The sequence below is a fragment of the Schistocerca gregaria genome, chromosome 5 (genome assembly GCF_023897955.1).
Source record: "Schistocerca gregaria isolate iqSchGreg1 chromosome 5, iqSchGreg1.2, whole genome shotgun sequence".
Taxonomy (NCBI): Eukaryota; Metazoa; Arthropoda; class Insecta; order Orthoptera; family Acrididae; genus Schistocerca; species Schistocerca gregaria.
The window spans coordinates 480,748,263-480,771,263 of NC_064924.1; the positions used below are offsets into that span (position 1 = coordinate 480,748,263).

The following is a 23,001-nucleotide window of genomic DNA, read 5'->3' on the forward strand; positions in this document are numbered from 1 at the left end:
GAGCACTTCGTTCTTGGTCGTCCACTCTTATTATTCCCTCTTAGCTCTTGCACATATTGTATATTTTCCGTCTCCCCCTGTAGCTTACTCTTATTTTTCTCAGAGTTTCATTTTACCGTGTCGAACAATTTTTCCTAGTCGACAAATCTTGTGAACGTGTCTTGATTTTTCTTTACCCAAATATTACTAAACTCTTTTTTTTACCCATAAGAAAACTTCGTTTTACCCCTCTGGCGGTAATTATCCCCAGGTTGTGAATCACTGCTTTGGAACCATAGCAGATGACGTGAAATCACACATTTTGAACACAGGCATGCTAGAGACGTATCCGTAGAACTGTATCAGTAGAGCCGGCTGCGCGACAGGTGTTTGGTGCCACTTCCAGCAAGACTGCTCGCTCCTCGCATATGTATCCGATTCCATTTGGTTCTCGTGGACATAGTTCGTGATTTCTCGAAGTTCTCGCTTCTGCCCATACCTACCCAAAGTACCACAGCACAACATTCTAGAGGAGTGAACTTGTAAATTTCTCAATTCTCGTATGTGAATCCGATTCAGCCTGGTTCTCTAGAACAAAGTACTCAATTCCTTGGAGTTCTCGATTCTGCACATCACTACCTGAAGTATCGTGGACTTGCATTCAGTACGGTTATGCTCTCAGAAAATTTCAGTTCTCGAACGTGCATTCGATTCCATTCGGTTCTCCAAAATATGGGTTCTCGATGTCTTGAATTTCTCGATTCTGCTCATCACTATCCAAATTATCCAGGAGCATTGGAACGGACTACACTCGTAAATATTCTCGGTTCTCTGTGTGGTTTGATTCAGTTTGGTTCTTAGGAACAGAGTTCTCGATTTTACAGGTACATGGTTGTTTTAGTTTCTATACAGAAGCAAACCCAGTTTATCAAAAATTCAAATGGCTCTAAGCACTGTGGGACTTAACATCTGAGGTCATCAGTCCCCTAGACTTAGAACTACTTAAACCTAACTAACCTAAGGACATCACAGACATCCATGCCTGAGGCAGGATTCAAACTGTGACCGTAGCAGCAGCGCGGTTCCGGACTGAAGTGCCTAGAACTGCTTGGCCACAGCGGCCGGCTTCTCGGTTTATTTAAGCTCTCGATTCTATCCATCACTAACGGAAGTACCATGTACTCATATACAACTTCTGAAACGTGCATTCGTTTTCATTCGGTTCTCGATTCCTTGAAATTCTTAGTTCGACCCATAAATACCCTAATAGCATGGACTTCCATTAAGGATGAATTTACTCATAGAAATTCTTGTTCATTTATGTCCATTCGATTCCTTGAAGTTCTCGATCCTGCCCGTCATTATCCAAAGCCCTCGCCGCAAGGGCGTACCCAGGATTTGAACTATGGGGGGAGGGGGGGGGGAGGCAGGTCAAACTAGTATCATAGTCCCAGGAAACAAGGACGTGACACAACATACAACACTTCTTATTAAATCAAACAGTAAACTAGTGAAAAACTGCTTTCAATAAACATTTTAAATATAAGAATGAACTTGTTTAAAAATACAACTTTTTAATTCAGTAACAATCTTCTAGGATTTGCCGACAGTAACGTGCCGAAGACGAAAAAATTACTCCCGGATCTGCGCGAACGAGTTGGAATATCTTCTAGGGAGGGGACGGGGAGCCCATGCCTCGCCGCATTCAGAAGGACCGTAGTCGTAGAAATTCACGGTTCTCGAATGCGCATTCGATTCAGTCTGGCTATCGATTCCTTGAAGTTCTAGATTCTGCCCACCACTACCTGAAATACCACGGCCTCGTAGTCGGGAGGACGACGGTTCAAAACCCCGATGTGGGTTTTCTGTGTAGAGTCCCTAAATCTGCGACAATTTTCCCTTCCCACCTTACCTCAATCCCAGCTCGTGCTTCGCCTCTAACGGCCTTGTCGTGTACGGCACGGTAAACCCTTACAATGCATCCTTCCTTGTACTGCGAAGGTCGCTCTTCGGAGCGAAAGCTGCGACACGTTGTGGTCCCACGGTGTCAGGGCGCCAGCTCTCTCTCTCTCTCTCTCTCTCTCACACACACACACACACACACACACACACACACATACACACACATGCAGGGCCAGTGACGAGTCGGCCTACGAGGCAGGCAGGCATTGGCCATGTAAGGCGTTGGGCGGCGAGCCGGACATTGTTCTCCCTACATGGCCACAGCTGGTCGCTGGCCGCGGTCGTAAATCAGAGCGGCCGAAATCCGGAGGCGGCACAAAAGAGCCCAGCCGCCGGGCCGCAGCCACACTCCACAGCTTACCAGTAGCACAGCCCTAGCAGGTGCCGCCTGAACTAGCAAGGCCTCACACGCCCATAGGCGCCACCAAGCTCTGACAGGCCTACCTGCCTCTTCCGCAATTCCTTCATTGACACTATCATCCCGGCTTCCTCCCAACATCCTACAACCTACAAACATGACCCACCGTCTACTTTCTATCCCTAAGTCCCTAGAAGACGTCGGCCAGGAACTTAACACAGCAAAAACAATAGTCATAAATAATGGATTACACCCCAACACCATCTAGGTAGAAAGATGAAGAAGCAAGTCCTCAATGAAAAACACAGACAAACTGGAAAAGAAATTGTCCAGATTACGTTTTATAGGCAAAACATCAAAGAGCATAAGAAACATCCTTAAGGCAAAGGATTTCACTTTGTTTTTCTATGTCCCTCAGACAATAGGTAGTTTCTTGTTCAACACGTAAGACAAACAACCAGCTGCCGCAAAAAGTGGGCTTTATAAATTCACATTCTCTGTGTGTCTGTCTTGCTGCATTGGACAGATGGGGAGGTCAATATGTGGCAGGCTTAAAGAACACCACAGATGCTGGAGATACAAGAAGCATGATTCAGCCTGAACAATAACCACAAATGCACAATAGATGTACGTGTTCTACACACAGAGGAAAAGGGGGCCAAACACAACCAATTAGAAATTTTAGAAATTAAAAGACAGATGTATATATCCCCACACCTATTATTAAACGAGCAAACCCAATTCAATTATTCGCCTGTATTAGACGAGATCACAACCCCAGGATAGAAGCTAAACTTTGGGCCCCAGTCCATCTTAGTTAAAAAGCACATGGCTGAGGCATAACTTTAGTCCAGTTATTGTAGTGTAACTGCTAAATGTGTAATAGTGTATGTAATTTGTTAAAAATGGTCATTGGCGTAATTGTACGTTAAGCTGTGGATCGATACCTCAAGAAGTCGAGACGATATCTTCGCCTTGTCGTCGTGTTTACCTGTGCATCATCATCTTTGGGAATCAGTAATGTACTTGGAAATGGACTTATAACTCGAAACCTAGGCTGTGCAATAACATCAATAATAAAATTGTGAAACAAGGTCAAAAACAGTGTTTTTTTAGCTAAGTATTTTTTGTGTGATAAAACAACAAATTAGCATTTTTTGGATTTCTACCTTTGCCTGTACTGTGAACATCACTTCTTGCCAAATTTCATGATTCTAAACCAAAAGGGGATTACGCTGTAAGCTATGATGAGTGAGTTTAAGAGTATCAATATATCTGGCATAAATTGCCGTATCTTTGACTGCATTTACCACAAGCTTGCATTTATTAAACCGTCAAGAGACCGTAAACGTTAGTATGTGACATACATTTCAACTCGATATGCCCAACCGTTCATGAGAAAAAGGCATCTTAACAAACGGACTGACGGACAGACACTCAGATAACAAATGACGAAAAAAATTTTTTTCGAGTGACATTACAAACTAACGATTTGCGCATTTCTTTTTCCTTAGTTGTGCTCCGAAACCTTGCTTCTTGCCAAATTTCATGATTCCAGGTCAACGGGAAGTACCCTATAGGTTAAGACGAGTAAGTTTGCGAGTATCAAAGCATGCGATTATATATCTGTATCTTTTGATTACACTACTGGCCATTAAAATTGCTACACCAAGAAGAAATTCAGATGATAAACGGGTATTCATTGGACAAATATATTATACTAGAACTGACATGTGACTACATTTTCACGAAATTTGGGTGCATAGATCCTGAGAAATCAAACCCAGAACAACCACCTCTGGCCGTAATAACGGCCTTGATAGCCTGGGCATTGGGTCAAACAAAGCTTGGATAGCGTCTATAGATACAGCTGCCCATGCATCTTCAACACTATTCCACAGTTCATCAAGAGTAGTGACTGGCGTATTGCGACGAGCCAGTTGCTCGGCCACCATTGACCAGACTTTTCAATTGACGAGAGATCTGTATAATGTGCTGGGCAGGGCAGCAGTCGAACATTTTTTGTATCCAGAAAGGCCCGCACAGGACCTGCAACATGCGGTCGTGCATTATCCTGCTGAAATGTTGGGTTTCGCAGGGATCGAATGAAGAGGAGAGCCACGGGTCGTAACACATCTGAAATGTAACGCCCACTGTTCAAAGTGCTGTCAATGCGAACAAGAGGTGAACGAAACGTGTAACCAGTGGCAACCCATACCATCACGCCGGGTGATACGCCAGTACGGCCATGACGAATACACGCTTCCAATGTGTGTGCACCGCGATATCGCCAAACAGGGATGCGACCATCATGATGCTGTAAACAGAACCTGGATTCATCCGAAAAAATGACATTTTACCATTCGTGCACCCAGGATCGTCGTTGAGTACACGATCGCAGGCGCTCCTGTCTGTGATGCAGCGTCAAGGGTAACCACAGCCATGGTCTCCGAGCTGATAGTCTGTGCTTCTGCAAACATCGTCGAACTGTTCGTGCAGATGGTTGTTGTCTTGCAAACGTCCCCACCTGTTGACTCAGGTATCGAGACGTGATTGCACGATTCGTTACAGCCATGCGGATAAGATGCCTGTCATCTCGACTGCTAGTGATACGAGGCTGTTGGGATCCAGCACGGCGTTCCGTATTACCCTCCTGAACCCACCGATTCCATATTCTCCTAACAGTCACTTCAAATTTTTACGCAGCCGAAGGGTCATGGATCTCGGTATGTGGAACAAATTTCCACGTAATACGTCTACGCGTTCCTGAGAAAAAGGGTTGTTAACAGTCTAATAGGCAGACAAGACGGACAGCACAAGTGATCCTGTAAGGGTGCCGTTTTTATCGACTGAGGTACGGAACCCCGAAAAAGAAAGAAAAATTCCTCCCAGAAGAGTGAAAAAGCAATTTACATATGACTCTAACCCTGTCCATCAATTTTCTGCTACTTTTATGGTAAGTTTTCTAAAGTTTGCTTACTAGCGAATTTTCTTCGCATGTAACGTTTAACTCTCACAGTCAAAGAGTGTCTTATGTTTAGCATGTCAATACAAAATTAAACGATATTTCTGTACTTACGTCCCACTTTTCCAGCGCGAAGTCATCAAAAAATTGCGTTATTAAACCGAGAAAAGAACAGAAGGTTCATACTGAGGTGACAAAAGTCATAGGATGCCTTCTAATATGGTGTCGGACCTCCTGTTCTCCAGCTTAGTCCAGCAACTCGACGTGGCATGGACTCAACAATTCGTTGGAAATCCCCAGCAGAAATACTGAGCATGATGCCCCTATAGCCATCCATAATTGCGAAAATGTTGCCGCTGCAGGATTTTTTTATACGAACTGATTTCTCTGTTACGTCCTATAAAAGTTCTATGGGTCTGTCGGGCAAACTGGGTGGCCAAATCATTCGTTCTAATTGTCCGGAACAATTGTGGCCCAGTGATATGGCATATTGTCACCCTTGAAAATTCCATTGTTGTTTGGGAACATGAAGCCCATGAATGGCTGCAAGTGGTCTCCAAGTAGCCGAACATAACCATTTTTAGGCAATGATCGGTTGAGTTGGACTACAGGGCCCAGTCTATTCCATGTAAACACAGCCCTCACTATTATGGAGCCACCAGTAGTTTGCACTGTGCCTTGTTGACGACTTGAGTCCAACCGATATGGTCTAAAGCCCAGGAGAGGCGCTGCAGGCGATGTCGTGCTGTTAGCAAAGGCACTCGCGTCGTTCGTCTGCTGCCATAGCCCATTAACGCCATATTTCGCCGCATTGTCCTAACACATACGTTCGTCGTACGTCTCACATTGATTTTTGCGGTTATTTCACGCACTGTTGCTTGCCTGTTAACACTATTACTACTTTACGCAAACGGTCGTTAAGTGAAGGCCGTCTGCGTCGTCCGTGGTGAGAGGTAATGCCTGAAATTTGGTATTCTCGCCACACTCTTGACCTGTGGATCTCGGAATATCGATTTCCCTAACGATTTCCGGAATGGAATGTCCCATGCCTCTAGCTCCAACTACCATTTCGCGTTTGAAGTCTGTCAAGTCCCATCGTGCGACCATAATCACGTTGGAAACCTTTTCACACGCATCGCCTGAGTGCAAATGACACCTCTACCTATACTCTGCCCTTTCTTTTTTTCCAATTACGAATAAATTCATCTTTGACCACACCATGTTAAAAGCATCTGTGAAGTGTTAACAAACATGTGTATACAAATGTGCCTCTTGAATGAAGTGACATGTACGAAAACGATGGAGAAACGAATGTTTGCTGGTACTAAAACGTTAAAAACGCTTTTCTTGGATTATGTGGTAAGTTTACACTGTTCATCTTCTCCACTATTTCGCACATTCTTTCCGCGTTTGACTTATTGCACCTGATGATGGACCCACAGCGTCCGAAATGCATCGTGTGCTTGATAAAACATGAAGAGTTGTGACTGAAGGCGTTTTTTTTTTATTCATACCTCCAGTGTACTTTCTGTTTAAGTTTTTGAACAAGCACAGCAACCAGCCCGCTTCATATTTAGGTTTATTGATGTCAGCACGCATTTGGGGCTTTCGTCTATCTTCAGATGGTGTAATGCATTTATATCTTCATCGCAGTAACATCAATGCACTGTATTAGTGAACCTACAAGCGTTGCACGGAAATGTGGAACATAAGGTACAAGTTACAGAAAAAGTGGCAGATGCGATGTTCAAAATGCAGTCCATTAAAGACTTAGTACTGACGAAGACGTAAATAATGGGTTTGTTCAAAAATAGCTTTTCTGCTACCAATCATGATTTACTTTTGTTCATATTTTACACGGCGCGTTCCGGAAAATGATTCTTTTTTTCAAGTGTGTTTTCTCTCTTTTTTTACGTAATGATTTCGATGTATGAGGTTCTGCTTTGTTTTGCTGACTTGACTGCAACATATAAAAACGTGCAATTTTTCGTTAGTTATCGGTTTTTATATGTAGTTAGTGGCGAAATTTGGAAGAAGTTTTACTTACAGTTTTCTTATGGTCCATTTGTGCAGAGCCTCACACAAACCAAACATACAATTTTCAGTGCACAGTACACATCGACAATAACTTACATAAGCAAACAGTTACAAAGATGTTTTTAAATGTAGATAGCAGAGATAATGTTACGAGTCGCCCACAGAGTATGATATGTTTGTATACAGGGGGTATTTATCGTAACAGTATGGATCATGCTGTGCTTGTATCTATTTTACAATGGTGCTTATTTCTGTGCGTTACTATTCACAATGGACTAAATCAGAAGATGTAAATGAGTAGGTCAGCAGCATAACTCACATGCTCCAAAAACATAAATTTTCACAAATGACTAAAAACGTGTTTTACATGCGTCGTGCACATGTCCCATATATTGACATCAGTATGTGCAAGAACAATGGCTATAAATCATTATGTATATTTTAGATTATGTTTGCTTATTGAGAAATTACAATAATTTAAGGTTATATTACGGATCATGTGAGTTTTGTTAATGAGGTATGGAACATGTAAGTTTTGACAATTCCCATTTTGAATCTTGTGAGTTATGGTACTGAGCTGTTTGGACGATGTTGGTTTCGCTGGAACTTTCGTGTTACAACTCGATTTGCAGCACTTTTTCTTCCATGACTTGTGTCTCAAATCAGTGTTATTCCATCTACTATACTGAATTATATTCCCCAAATTAATTGAACAGAACAGCAAACACACACCACTGACATCAATATTTACTACTACACAAGAAAATGGCGCCGAGTGAGCTAATCGCTGATTGGTCAAGATGAGGTACGGGACAAAACTCTCAAGATCCCGCGGATCATGAGTCTTTTGAAACTAACCATGAAGTTTAACACCGGTTTTCTCAATGATCTTGTGCCAAATGTGAATAACTGTTTCCTTAATTATGTCCTATGTATAAAACTATATGAGAATATGTCGGCATCTCGATTTTGATTATTTTGGAGCACGTGAGTTATGATTCTAACCTACACACATGTTTTACACCATCTGAAGGTGGGCGCAAGTCCGATATGTGTCTTGGCATAAATCAAGCGATACAAGAAGTGTTTGGTTGTTTGTGTTTCTCCGTCACGGATAAAATAAATTTTGTCTGCCTTTATTTTCTTCTTTTGTTCGCTTAGTTCTCTGAAACATTAGCCTACTCATTGCGTTATGCACCTGTTTCGTAAGCTGGAGCAGTTTAGGTCGTTGCCAATGATTCTTTCGTCCCGCCGCGGTGTTTTTGTCCTGCAGCATAATTACAGAGTTCTCGTTTACGTTTGATTGACATTTGTATTTAGCATTGCAGGAAGTGGCTCTCAGCCCCGTGCAACAACCGCTTTCTCTTCTCTCTCTCTCTCTTTCACACACACACACACACACACACACACACACACGAGGGAGACAGAGGGAGAAGTGCGGCGGCCAGTCCTGCGTGGCCCCCCAAACTGCAAGCGAGTGTGTGCCGGCAGTGGCAGTGGCAACCCTGCGAGGGCCCGCGACCAGTTTCGGCGCTTATTTATGGGCTGGCTTTGTTCCCGAAACCTGCCAGGCCGATCGAGAAAGTTACAGCCCGCCGTGGCCAGTTGGCCTGCTCTTTGCACACGCACGAGCCGCCTCGTCCTCGCGGCAGGCCAGCGCGCATGCGCGGACACGCGCTGCCAACGTAACCGTACTCCGTGCGTCCCGTCAAGTGCGTTTACGTGGGCCGTATTTCACGACAATCTGTGGCCGCACCAGTGTAACCGTCGACATTGCCGCAAATACCTGGCAATATTCAGGACCAAATTTACGCGAAAGCTATTTGGGTTTGCAGCCTAGGGGCCTAAAATGCCTTCATAAATCAGCGCAAAAAAGACAACACCAATCTACATCTACATTTATGCTCCGCGAGCCACCCAACGGTGTGTGGCGGAGGGCACTTTACGTGCCACTGTCATTACCTCCCTTTCCTGTCCCAGTCGCGTATGGTTCGCGGGAAAAACAACTACCAGAAAGCCTCCGTGCGCGCTCATTCGTGATCTCCTTGGGAGGTATAAGTAGGGGGAAACAATATATTCGATACCTCATCCAGAAACGCACCCTCTCGACAGCAAGCTACACCGCGATGCAGAGCGCCTCTCTTGCAGAGTCTGCCACTTGAGTTTGCTAAACATCTCCGTAACGCTATCACGGTTACCAAATAACCCTGTGACGAAAAGCGCCGCTCTTCTTTGGATCTTCTCTATCTCCTCCGTAAACCCGATCTGGTACGGATCCCACACTGATGAGCAATACTCAAGTACAGATCGAACGAGTGTTTTGTAAGCCACATTTTCTAAGGACTCTCCCAATGAATCTCAACCTGGCACCCGCCTTACCAACAATTAATTTTATATGATCACCCCACTTCAAATCGTTCCGTACGCATACTCCCAGATATTTTACAGAAGTAACTGCTGCCACTGTTTGTTCCGCTATCATATAATAATACAATAAAGGATCCTTCTTTCTATGTATTCGCAATACATTACCTTTGTCTATGTTAAGAGTCAGTTGCCACTCCCTGCACCAAGTGCCTATCCGCTGCAGATCTTCCTGCATTCCGCTGCAATTTTCTAATGCTGCAACTTCTCTGTATACTACAGCATCATCAGCGAAAAGCCGCATGGAACTTACGACACTATCTGCTAGGTCATTTATATATATTATGAAAAGCAATGGTCCCATGACACTCCCCTGTGGCACGCCAGAGGTTACTTTAACGTCTGTAGACGTCTGTCCATTGAGAACAACATGCTGTGTTCTGTTTGCTAAAAACTCTTCAATCCAGCCACACAGCTGGTCTGATATTCCGTAGGCTCTTTCTTTGTTTATCAGGCGACAGTGCGGAACTGTACCGAATGCCTTCCGGAAGTCATGGAAAATGGCATCTACCTGGGAGCCTGTATCTAATATTTTCTGGGTCTCATGAACAAATAAAGCGAGTTGGGTCTTACACGATCGCTGCTTCCGGAATCCATGTTGATTCCTACACAGTAGATTCTGGGTTTCCAGAAATTGACATGATACGCGAGTAGAAAACATGTTGTAAAATTCTACAACAGATCGATGTCAGAGATATAGGTCTATAGTTTTTCGCATCTGCTCGACGACCCTTCTTGAAGACTGGGACTACCTGTGCCCTTTTCCAATCATTTGGAACTTTCCGTTCCTCTAGAGAATTGCGGCACACGGCTGTTAAAAGGAGGGCACGTTCTTTACCATAGATTCTAACGTGTAAATGAATACTTCGTAAACAGTACAGCGAACAACACAGTCGCTGAGACACTTTTACCCAAAGAAAAATTTATAACTATCTTCACATGGTCTAAAATTACTCTTCACAATATTAGCGAAGTAATTAACAAGCTTGGAAATTCTAAAACAGAGGACTATTACGAAATGAGTACTTTTGTCGTAAAGAGCACATCAAATGAAATTAAAAATGCCAATATTTTATCAAGCCAATGTAATTGTGGCAGATGTTATTGTCCCTGAGGCTCTTAAAAGATGAAATCTGTCAACAGTAAAAGCAGTACAAAAACTGCTAGACGTTATACACTTCTGGCCATTAAAATTGCTGCACCATGAAGATGACATGCTACAGACGCGAAATTTAACCGACAGGAAGAAGATGCTGTGATATGCAAATAATTAGCTTTTCAGAGCATTCACACAAGGTTGGCGCCGGTGGCGACACCTACAACGTGCTGACATGAGGAAAGTTTCCAACGGATTGCTCACACACAAACAGCAGGTGACCTACGTTGCCTGGTGAAACGTTGTTGTGATGCCTAGTGTAAAGACGAGAAATGTGTACCATCACATTTCCGACTTCTATAAAGGTCGGATTGTAGACTATCGCGATTACGGTTTATCGTATCGCGACATTGCTGCTCGCGTTGGTCGACATCCAATGACTGTTAGCGGAATATGGAATCGGTGGGTTCCGGAGGGTGATACGGAACGCCGTACTGGATCCCAATGGCCTCGTATCACTAGCAGTCGAGTAGACCGACATCTTATCCGCAAGGCTGTAACGGATCGTGCAGCCACGTCTCGATCCCGAGTCAACAGATGGAGACGTTAGAAAGACAACAACCATCTGCACGAACAGTTCGACGACGTTTGCAGCGGCATGGAGTATCTATAAGCTTGGAGACCATGGTTGCGGATTCCATTAACGTTGCATCTCAGACAGGAGCGCCTGCGATGGTGTACTCAACTACTAACCTGGGTGCAGGAGTGGCAAAACGTCATTTTTTCTGATGAATCCAGGTTCTGTTTACAACATCATGATGGTCGCATCCGTGTTTGGCGATATCGCGGTGAACGCACATTGGAAGCCTGTATTCGTCATCGCCATACTGGCATATCACCCGTCGTGATGGTATGGAGTGCCATTGGTTACACGTCTCGATCAGCTCTTGTTCGCATTGACGGCACTTTGAACAGTGGAAGTTACATTTCAGATGTGTTATGAAACCCTACATTTCAGCTGGATAATGCACTACCGGGCCTTTCTGGATACAGAAAATGTTCGACTGCTGCCCTGACCAGCACATTATCCAGATCTATCACCAATTGAAAACGTCAGATCATTGGTGGTCGAGCAACTGGCTCGTCACAATACGCCAGTCACTACTCTTGATGAACTGTGGTATCGTGTTGAAGATGCATGGGCAGCTGTACCTGTACACGCCATCCAAGCTCTGTTTGACTCAATGCCCAGGCGTATCAAGGCCGTTATTACGGCCAGAGGTGGTTGTTCTGGGTACTGATTTCTCAGGATATTTGCACCCAAATTGCGTGAAAATGTAATCACATGTCAGTTGTAGTATAATATATTTGTCCAATCAATACCCGTTTATCATCTGCATTTCTTCTTGGTGTAGCAATTTTAATGACCAGTAATATATATGGGGGTGTTGGAAAGATACATAGTGCATGCAGTACGCTCATAGGCATCATCAAAGCCTTAGATTCTCAGTCACGTGAGACTATATTATTAAAATTAGCTCACTATGGCATTAAAGATAAATCATTAAGTATGTTTCGAACCTATCTGACATGCTATAATTAGTATATGCAAATAATCAGCCATCACAGTTGTTAAAAATAAAGCATGGAATACCACGGGCATCGGTTCTTTTCTTTTCATTATACATATATAAATGATTTCACAAGACACATACCATGTGAGAATCTGCTGTATGCTGACGACATCACACTGATGACAACAGGCGAAAACTTACAAAATGTTGAAAATTACAATAGAGAAATTATCGAGACAACTAATCACTGGTGTCTAGGAAACCAGCTGTCCATTAACAAAACAAAAACAGAAGAAATTCGTTTCAATCTCAGAGCAATGACGTATGAGAATAAGAATGTGAAATTACTCGGACTTTTGACTGACAAAAGATTATCATGTGATGGACACACAAATTACTCGAGCAGCAAGATGGCAAAAGTTTTATTTTTGTCACATAAATTGAGACAGAATGTCAGTAAGAAGCTGTCACATTACTTGTTGTTATGCCTTCATCCACTTAAATTTGCAGCACATACTACTTTTGTGGAGAGATGCACCATATTCAGCAAACATTTTTCAGTGGCAGAAGAAAGCAATTAAATATATTCTAGGTCTGCCTCCTAGACAGTCCGTAGAAATCAGGTCCCAAGAAAAATTAAACAAACTTACACTAATAAATAATATTCATTTTCACAATTAGCCACGTGACTGATTTACTGTAATCAAGACACATTCACTCTCTCTCTCTCTCTCTCTCTCTCTCTCTCCCTCTCTCTCTCTCACACACACACACACACACACACACACACACACACACACACACACACACACACACACCAGCCATAAACACATGAGGCTTAAATTCTTCAACAAAATTCAGTCCAGCTCACTGGACTCCCTTACACAGGTACAAGAAACTTTTAGAAACTTTGCTAAAAGAGCGAGAATTTTACACAGTTGAACTCATGGAGAGGGTATGTGTCAGTCAAATTGCATTTAATAATCATTCTGTGTTTATGTATGTGTAAATAACCATATGAGTTGTTGCTTCAACTAGCCATAAGTAACGTGAAGTGGCTCAAAAAATGGTTCAAATGGCTCTAAGCACTATGGGAGTTAACATCTGAAGTCATCGGTCCCCTAGACTTAGAACTACTTAAATCTAACTAACCTAAGGACATCACACACATCCGTGCCCGAGGCAGGATTCGTACCTGCGAGCGTAGCAGCCGCGTGGTTCCAGACTGAAGCGACTAGAACCGCTCGATCACAGCGGCCGGCATCATGAAGTGCAAATGTACATTATATATAACTGATACACATTTGGAATTTGGCATATATATATATATATATGAGATTGGCCTTGTCAACATGTAAAGCATAGTTAATACAATTAATGCATCAGCTTTATGAGTAAATAAAAGTACTGAACATTTTAGTAATTACTACTTTAGTAATTACTAGAATACTTGGTCACACACACACACACACACACACACACACACACACACACACACACACACAGAGAGAGAGAGAGAGAGAGAGAGAAGTATTTTAGTAGCTATATATTGATATTAGCAAGTCTATTAACAACTGACATTGTGGTCTTACTAATATGTACGGTATTTTTATTTACTCATAAAGCTGATGTATTAATGGTATTAACTCTAGTTTATATGTTGACGAAGCCAGTTGTATCAAAATGTACTGAACGGCTGATAAGAAACATTCTAAACATTATCTTACAAGGGGATTGTGCCTGCTCATCATCACAGATTTCGTCCAAATTTATGGTAAATCCAGGGCGTGACCAGAAGCGAACGTCACGCTGGCGCAGGTGACGTTAGATTAGTTTCTAAGCAGCGTTTGGCGCAGCGGAAAGAGTGCAGAATGGTCATGATTTGAGCGCCTTCGTCGATACTTTTTCTTATTTTCAATTTTTATGTTACTTATTTTGCAAATAAACCTAGATAATGTTCAGTACTTTGTACTGGATATGATAGATGCCTGTGTGCAGGAGAACATTTTTTTTCCTTTTAATCGAGGATAAACGAATCCACAATTATACGACGGGAGTTTACAAAGATGAAGGATTGACATCAAGCAGTATTATGGTGATTTCCCCCAGACAGTGCAACCCTGCGACGTTTAATTTTTCTAGTCAGTTAAAGAATTTGATCCTAAGTTTCAAAACCGATTTTATCTCGTCGAGGGAGAGAAGGAAATCACATCCCGAGATAACTGCATAAAAATACACCCCATTGTGCATCACACACTGTCATCGCCAGTATTCAGCGAAACTGTGCAACGAAAGAGAAACTTTTATGATAAACCAAAGCCGGCCGCAGTGGCCGAGCGGTTCTAGCCGCTTCAGTCCGGAACCGCACTGCTGATACGGCCACAGGCTCGAATCTTGCGTCGGGCATGGATGGGTGTGATGTCCTTAGGTTAGTTAGGTTTCAGTAGTTCTAAGTCTACGGCACTGATGACCTCAGATGTTAAGTCCCATAGTGCTTAGTGCCATTTGAATTTTCGATAAACTGGGTTTGCTTCTGTATAGAAACTAAAACAACCATGTACTTGTAAAAATTCTGCGCGTATAACTTGTACAAGACGCCAAGAAAATTACTTATTCCCCTGTTTTTACGATGAACACTACCCCAGCATGTGTAAATCATTAACTGCAAAATAATACAATCCCTTGCTCGAAATCTTCATTTGCCTTACCTTCGCATGTATTTTATGAAACTATTGAGAAATACTGTGTCCTGAACATTATCCCGGTTTCATTGCCGTGTAAGTAATGTAAGAAACGAAAATTAAAAAAGTTTCCACGGAGGTGCTCAAACCCACGACCTTCGCATTACCATTCATAATTCTTTCCGCTGCGCTAAGGGCTGCCTCGAAACTAATACAACATAAATGCTGAATGTCTCACCCGACACGGGCCAAAAATTCTATTTTTTCTAAACTCTTGGCCATCTTGAGCTCCCACTTCTGTCTCTTTCATTTCTGTCCAAACCCTGGGTTTATCATAAATTTGTGCGAAATCGATGGTGACGAGTAGGCGCTGTTCCCATGTTAATATCGAGACGAGCGCTCTTATAATCATAAAAATATCGACATAACTAAGAACGAAGTCTATCTACGCCGAACTGTTGTATAAAAAGATTCTCTGACGTCTGTCGACTTAACCATTTGAAATGGACTTATTTGGCTGGCTTTCTCAGTGAACAGCTCGTATGAATTAAGTCAACTCTCAGCTCTTAAAGACTGAGCTTGCAATGAGCCACTGGAGGTAAGGGTCTACTCAACCTAATGTGTCGCTGTCATGTACTGATTATCCCCACTCGAGATCCAATTTCCTCACTACAGTCAAGATGTATGTAAAATGAATTGTGCACGAGAAAACGAAAGGAAGGGTTGGTCTTAACACGTGGACCGTGCTATGTGCCCCGGTGATTATACCGGGTGATCAAAAAGCCAGTATAAATTTGAAAAACTTAATAAACCACGGAATAATGTAGATAGAGAGGTAAAAATTGACACACATGCTTCGAATGACATGCGGTTTTATTAGAACAAAAAAAAAAAGTATTGCTAGACGCGTGAAAGATCTCTTGCGAGCGTCGTTTGGTGATGTTCGTGTGCTCAGCCACCACTTTCGTCATGCTTGGCCTCCCAAATCCCCAGACCTCAGTCCGTGCGATTACTGGCTTTGGGGGTTACCTGAAGTCGCAAGTGTATCGTGATCGACCGACATCTCTAGGGATGCTGAAAGACAACATCCGACGCCAATTCCTCACCATACCTCTGGACATGCTTTACAGTGCTGTTCACAACATTATTCCTCCACTACAGCTATTGTTGAGGAATGATGGTGGGCATATTGAGCATTTCCTATAAAGAACATCATCTTTGGTTTGTCTTACTTTGTTATGCTAATTATTGCTATTCTGATCAGATGAAGCGCCATCTGTCGGACATTTTTTGAACTTAAGTAGTTTTTTTAGTTCTAATAAAACCCCATGTCATTCTAAGCATGTGTGTCAATTTGTACCTCTCTATCTACATTATTCCGTGATTTATTCAGTTTTCAAATTTATACTGACTTTTTGATCACCCGGTACATTAATAATTACAAATGGGAACTATCGGCTACTTCATGAAATAAGTATTACAAATTGCACGCAGTTATTGTCTGCAAATTCAAACGATAGCGCTCAGAACAACGTTGGGCAAAATAAATCGTCGCCAGAGAATGAATGCATATTAATGTGTGGTAATTATGGATCACAGGGAAGGAAGGGACCGGTAACGTTCCAACAGAATAAACCAAATGGATGCGAAACGTGTCCACCATTGCTAACTGACTATTAACAACGAATTTAAATTGGTGGTGATGAGTGCACTGGTAAGGTAGTGCCTAAAAGTATGAGAACCTCAACGAGCAAAGTCATGGACGAGAGATCACCTTCAAAGTGAATGATCAGTTAGTACACAACAACACGCCTATCGTCATGTAGGATTTTCGTACGCCATTTCACTGTGTAACTTACATCAGTTGCATCCGCAGTTGCGAATAAACGCAACCATCAGCTGTAGAATGGAATGACGACAGTAAAAATTTGTGTCGGACCAGGACTCGAACCCGGATTTTCCGCTTATCGCGAGCGGTCGCCTTACTTTTGGCTAATGGCGCACGACTCACGACCAGAATTATACTTCCATATGTCGGCACCCATGAGTGTAATCTGTACTCGTAGGGGAGACCGGGGCACGTTGGCCATAGCGGCAGGATGGCCCAGTCGAGTTAGTTCATACAATAGACGCTACATCGTGCTGGGAATCAATCAGCAGGTTGGTAGCACTGTTCCGCTCCCTCTACAGGAGCAATATGGCCGGCGGAGCAGTTTAGGACAAGTTGTGTTGATTAACTGTTTTTGTGCGTGTGTGAGTAAAATTCTACTCGTCGGTTAAATGTGTGTTATGTAAAGTTGCTTACTTTAGGCGCAAGAGGTGAGTAGTATAATTAGACGTCGTAGTTTAAGGATTATTTCTACACTCCTGGAAATTGAAATAAGAACATCGTGAATTCATTGTCCCAGGAAGGGGAAACTTTATTGACACATTCCTGGGGTCAGATACATCACATGATCACACTGACAGAACCACAGGCACAAAGACACAGGCAACAGAGCATGCACAATGTCGGCACTAGTACAGTGTATATCCAACTTACGCAGCAATGCAGGCTGCAATTCTCCCATGGAGACGATCGTAGATACGCTGGATGTAGTCCTGTGGAACGGCTTGCCATGCCATTTCCACCTGGCGCCTCAGTTGGACCAGCGTTCGTGCTGGACGTGCAGACCGCGTGAGATGACGCTTCATCCAGTCCCAAACATGCTCAATGGGGGACAGATCCGGAGATCTTGCTGGCCAGGGTAGTTGACTTACACCTTCTAGAGCACGTTGGGTGGCATGGGATACATGCGGACGTGCATTGCCCTGTTGGAACAGCAAGTTCCCTTGCCGGTCTAGGAATGGTAGAACGATGGGTTCGATGACGGTTTGGATGTACCGTGCACTATTCAGTGTCCCCTCGACGATCACCAGAGGTGTACGGCCAGTGTAGGAGATCGCTCCCCACACCATGATGCCGGGTGTTGGCCCTGTGTGCCTCGGTCGTATGCAGTCCTGATTGTGGCGCTCACCTGCACGGCGCCAAACACGCATACGACCATCATTGGCACCAAGGCAGAAGCGACTCTCATCGCTGAAGACGACACGTCTCCATTCGTCCCTCCATTCACGCCTGTCGCGACACCACTGGAGGCGGGCTGCACGTTGTTGGGGCGTGAGCGGAAGACGGCGTAACGGTGTGCGGGACCGTAGCCCAGCTTCATGGAGACGGTTGCGAATAGTCCTCGCCGATACCCCAGAAGCAACAGTGTCCCTAATTTGCTGGGAAGTGGTGGTGCGGTCCCCTACGGCACTGCGTAGGATCCTACGGTGTTGGCGTGCATCCGTGCGTCGCTGCGGTCCGGTCCCAGGTCGACGGGCACGTGCACCTTCCGCCGACCACTGGCGACAACATCGATGTACTGTGGAGACCTCACGCCCCACGTGTTGGGCAATTCGGCGGTACGTCCACCCGGCCTCCCGCATGCCCACTATACGCCCTCGCTCAAAGTCCGTCAACTGCACATACGGTTCACTTCCACGCTGTCGCGGCATGCTACCAGTGTTAAAGACTGCGGTGGAGCTCCGTATGCCACGGCAAACTGGCTGACACTGACGGCGGCGGTGCACAAATGCTGCGCAGCTAGCGCCATTCGACGGCCAACACCGCGGTTCCTGGTGTGTCCGCTGTGCCGTGCGTGTGATCATTGCTTGTACAGCCCTCTCGCAGTGTCCGGAGCAAGTATGGTGGGTCTGACACACCGGTGTCAATGTGTTCTTTTTTCCATTTCCAGGAGTGTATATGGCATACACTACAAATTGCTTCAGTGGGTTTTGTGATGAATAGAATTTATTGTAAACATGGCGACGGGGCAGGTTGGCCTAGAGACGACGGGGCGCTATGGCCACCCGGGCCAACCTGTCCCGTCCTATATATTTTTTTAAAACTCGATGAAAGATTTGTTAATTTTAATGATATTAATATTTATAATTCGTCGAGTTTATGAAATTATTAACCTAATTTTCGAAGTTAAACATATTTTGATACGTTTCACACGTTAAAAGATCGTCATATTCACGAGATAAAAAGCGTTTTAAAAAGAAAACACCAACCTGTATATTTTGTTATAATGTTAAATGGCGATCTGAGTAGTCAGAATCTGGTTCATTTCTTTGTTTTTAGAACATCAGAGTTAAGGCCTCAGTTTAAACCATTTGTTTTATCTATAGGAACATAAAAATGGTGCGAAATTATAAAAGAAAAAGTAAAAGAGGAATGATTTCTTAAGATACAATGCTAAAAGCAGTTTTAGAAGTAAAAGAAAAAGAAAGATCTGTGAGGGTTACTAGTGAGATATTTGGAATTCCAAGAAAAACTTTGGGGAAGTACTGTGCTAAGTACATACAGACCACATGTCAGCCTACACAGTCAATTGAACTTCAGTAAGCTGAAACTGAACCTCAACCCATGCCAGTGGACCAAAACCCTCTGCCTGGAGGAGTCCTACAAATACTTAATGACAAAAAGAAGCCTTGGGATAAATTTGGCTATGATTAAAGATTTCAGGTATGAAATGTTGTTAACTGAAACTATTTTTGTTTGCAAAGCTATTTTTCAATTTCTAATATTTTTTCTCTATCCCTGCCATTGTTACTGTGTCTATTTCTACGTCGTCTTGTGCACTGTAGGCCTACTGATCTCTCTCTCTCTCTCTCTCTCTCTCTCTCTCTCTCTCTCTCTCTCTCTCTCCTCTCTCCCTCTCTCTCTCTCTGTCACACACAAACACACGAAAAGAAAAACTGTGCCTCTATGGGTAACTTAACTAGAGTTGTTTATTTTCAGATATTTAATTCCGAACAAGAAGATATGCTTCAACAATACCTCATGAAGGCAAGTGACATACCGTATGTTATGGTCTTTCCGCAAAAGAAGTCAGACGGTTTGCGTATAGATATGCTATTGCATACAACAATAAAATACTCCAAACATGAACTGAGACCGAAATGGCGGTAAGTGATTGGTTCACAGGATTCTTGAAGAGGCACCCTCAACTCTCCATTCAAACAACTAGTTTAGCTCGGTGCACCAGTTTCAACAAGCATAATGTAGAACTGTTTTTTCATAATCTCGACATAGTTTTAAAAAGATTAAAAGTGACCCCTGCGGACATCTGGAACATTGCCGAAACTGGAGCAACTACCGTCCAGCATCCTGATCGTTTAGTCGCTCGAAGAGGTTTTCGCCAAATACGGCTGAGAGAGGGTCATTTATTATGATCGCATTTGCAGTTAGTGTGTTAGATAATAGTGTGCCTCCATTCTTCATCTTGCTGAGGGTCAACTTCAAGCCTCATTTTATCCTTGACGACCCGATTGGGTGTGATGGAGCAGCTCATCCTTCGGGATGGATGACAGAGACAAGCTCTGCAAAATATATGAAATATTTTGTTCTACATGCTCGCTGCTCAAAAGAACGCCCTTGCTTGGTTTTGATTGATAATCACAGTTCACGTCTCGATTATGAAGTTCTTGATTATTGAAAAGATAATGGAATCGCCTTTCTATCTTTTCAAGCGCATTGTAGCCACAAGCTGCAGTCTTTAGACAGAAGTGTTTATTGGCCTTTTAAAAAGTTCGTGAATTCAGCATGTGATGCATGGGTTACCAATAATAAACGGCCTATGACTATTTACGACATCCCATCTATAGTTTGAATAGCACTTCCAAATGCTGTAACTCACAATAACATAACCAGTGGATTCAAGGTAACTGGGATCAATCCCGTTAACAAAAATATTTTTACTGACAGTGATTTTATGCCTTCCTACACTGAAAACAGTCCATCAACTCGAGCTGAGATATAAGTAAGAACGTTTCCAGCTACAGAGGTCAGACCTTTTGAAAACGCAGAACCCAGAAAAAGTATGGGAGCAGGGAAAAGGAAAAGAGTTTCTGCTATAGTGACAGACACTCCAGTAAAAAAAAAAAGTCCTCGAGGAAGAACAAAAACGTGCAAAAGAAAAGAAGGCGAAAGCATTGGAAAGAAAACTTAAATCACAGGCTAAAAAAGCACTTTTTCAAAAAAAAAAGTAGGAGCAATGGTAGAATGAAATCAAATGCAGTAGGCCTAAAACGCAAGAAGAAGCCAATGGAAGATGACAATGATGAAGATGATAACAATGAGGAAGATGAAGATTCACTGTGCCTAAGGTGTCTCAAGCCTTTTTCAAATACTCAGCCTGGAGCACAAACTGCAAGCGTTGGGCTCATCAGATATGCATTAAAAATGAAATTCGTAGACTATTTTATAAGTGTTATAACTGTGCTGATCCTTTGGATGTGAACAGTGATTAAAGTTGATTGGTTTTTATTAAGACACTATAATTCCTAATAATTTTAAGCTTTCCCATTGTCATAATAAAATCTTAAGAATTTCACTCAATAATCAACTTGATTTGATGTACATTAAAGTATGTTTCTTGATAACTATTACTTATATTTTGATATCCTAAAGTTATACTCTAGGCCAACTTTCCCCGAGGTTGGGGCAGATTGGCTCGCTTGACATATGTCCAGTAATTAATTTTTTTTAACTTTTTAACTCATATTTTCAAGGTTAATAATTGTGATCCAGATTCAGTATGACTGCCCTAAATATTTATCAATAATTTCATAAATTTAAAGATGTAAAAAAATTTATATATATATATATTTTTTAAATATGGGTAACGTGCCCTGGTTTCACCTACATCCATTATGTACATTCTCGCAGAGGTCAGACGTTGCACTTGAAAATCGCTGGACCGATTTTGGCAGATAAATACGATATTCCAGTGCCTGTGTTATTCTGATTACGATGCAAAGTTTGGACATGCATGAATGCATGTCCAAAGGAACAGGCACTGCAGCGACCACAGCCATTACGAAACACATCAAATGAATTCACAGTTGCGAATAAGAACAACCATCAGCTGTATAATGGAATGACGACAATGAACATTTGTGGAGGACTGGGAGTCTAACCTGGATTTCCCGCTTATCGCGAACAGTCGCCTTACCGTTTGGCTTTCAGCGTACGGCTCACAGCCAGACCAAAACTTCCGTATGTCATCAACCATACGCCTATGGCCTGTACTCGAACACCCGTTATGTATATTCCCATAGAGGTCAGACGTTGTTCTTGTAAGTCGCTTACCTGGTATCAGCAGATAAATACGATATTGCAGTGCCTCTGTTATTCTGATTACGATGTAAAGTTCCTTTGGACGTGCATGTACTTTGGTTCGAATCCCAGTCCAGAACAAATTTTCATTGTCATCATTCCATTCTACAGCTGATCGTTGTCCTTATTCGCAACTGCGAATTCATTTAATGTATTGCATAACAGCTGCAGTCACCGCAGTGCCTGTTCCTTTGGACATGCATGCATGCATGTCCAAACTTTGCATCGTAATCAGAATAACACAAGCACTGCAATATCGCATTACATCAACTGCGTGCGAAAAGGCCTGGCGAGGTCGCAGGCGGAGATGGACACTGCCTTGGAGTGGCCCATCTGCTTTCCAGAAAACTGCTGACTGTCCTCTGAATTGTTAAAGCCGGATCAGCTGCTGCATTCCAGCTACAGACGACCACCTCTGCCGAACTCTGAACTTCGAATCACCCTGTAAACTTGTGTTCCTGCTCCTTCAAGGAGTGAGCGTGTCAACATTGCAGTTTAAGCCAATCTGAGATCGCGTACCTCTCCCTAACAGAAAACTTGTTGCTCTGGAGGCTTCGGCGGTAGTTTTTGGAAGATTGCGACTGCTCACCTCTGACAACTCCTCATTCCAAAAAGTTGCGAGCACAAACCCGTGGTAAATCGCCATCCCCGAAGTTGCAAGCTCCGACTAACCAAAGCCGTCCCGCTAGAACTTTCTGTGAATTTCCTTTCGCAAAGG

General features: G+C 43.1%; 1 long non-coding RNA gene across 1 annotated transcript; it reads left to right on the top strand.

Moving 5' to 3' along the window:
• Positions 1–6,478: 6,478 nt before the first annotated feature.
• LOC126272284 (uncharacterized) lies at positions 6,479–21,756 on the top strand. The gene is made up of 3 exons (XR_007549201.1): positions 6,479–6,623; positions 19,292–19,628; positions 19,905–21,756. It is a non-coding gene; the product is annotated as an uncharacterized LOC126272284 (long non-coding RNA).
• The last annotated feature ends 1,245 nt before the right edge of the window (positions 21,757–23,001 follow it).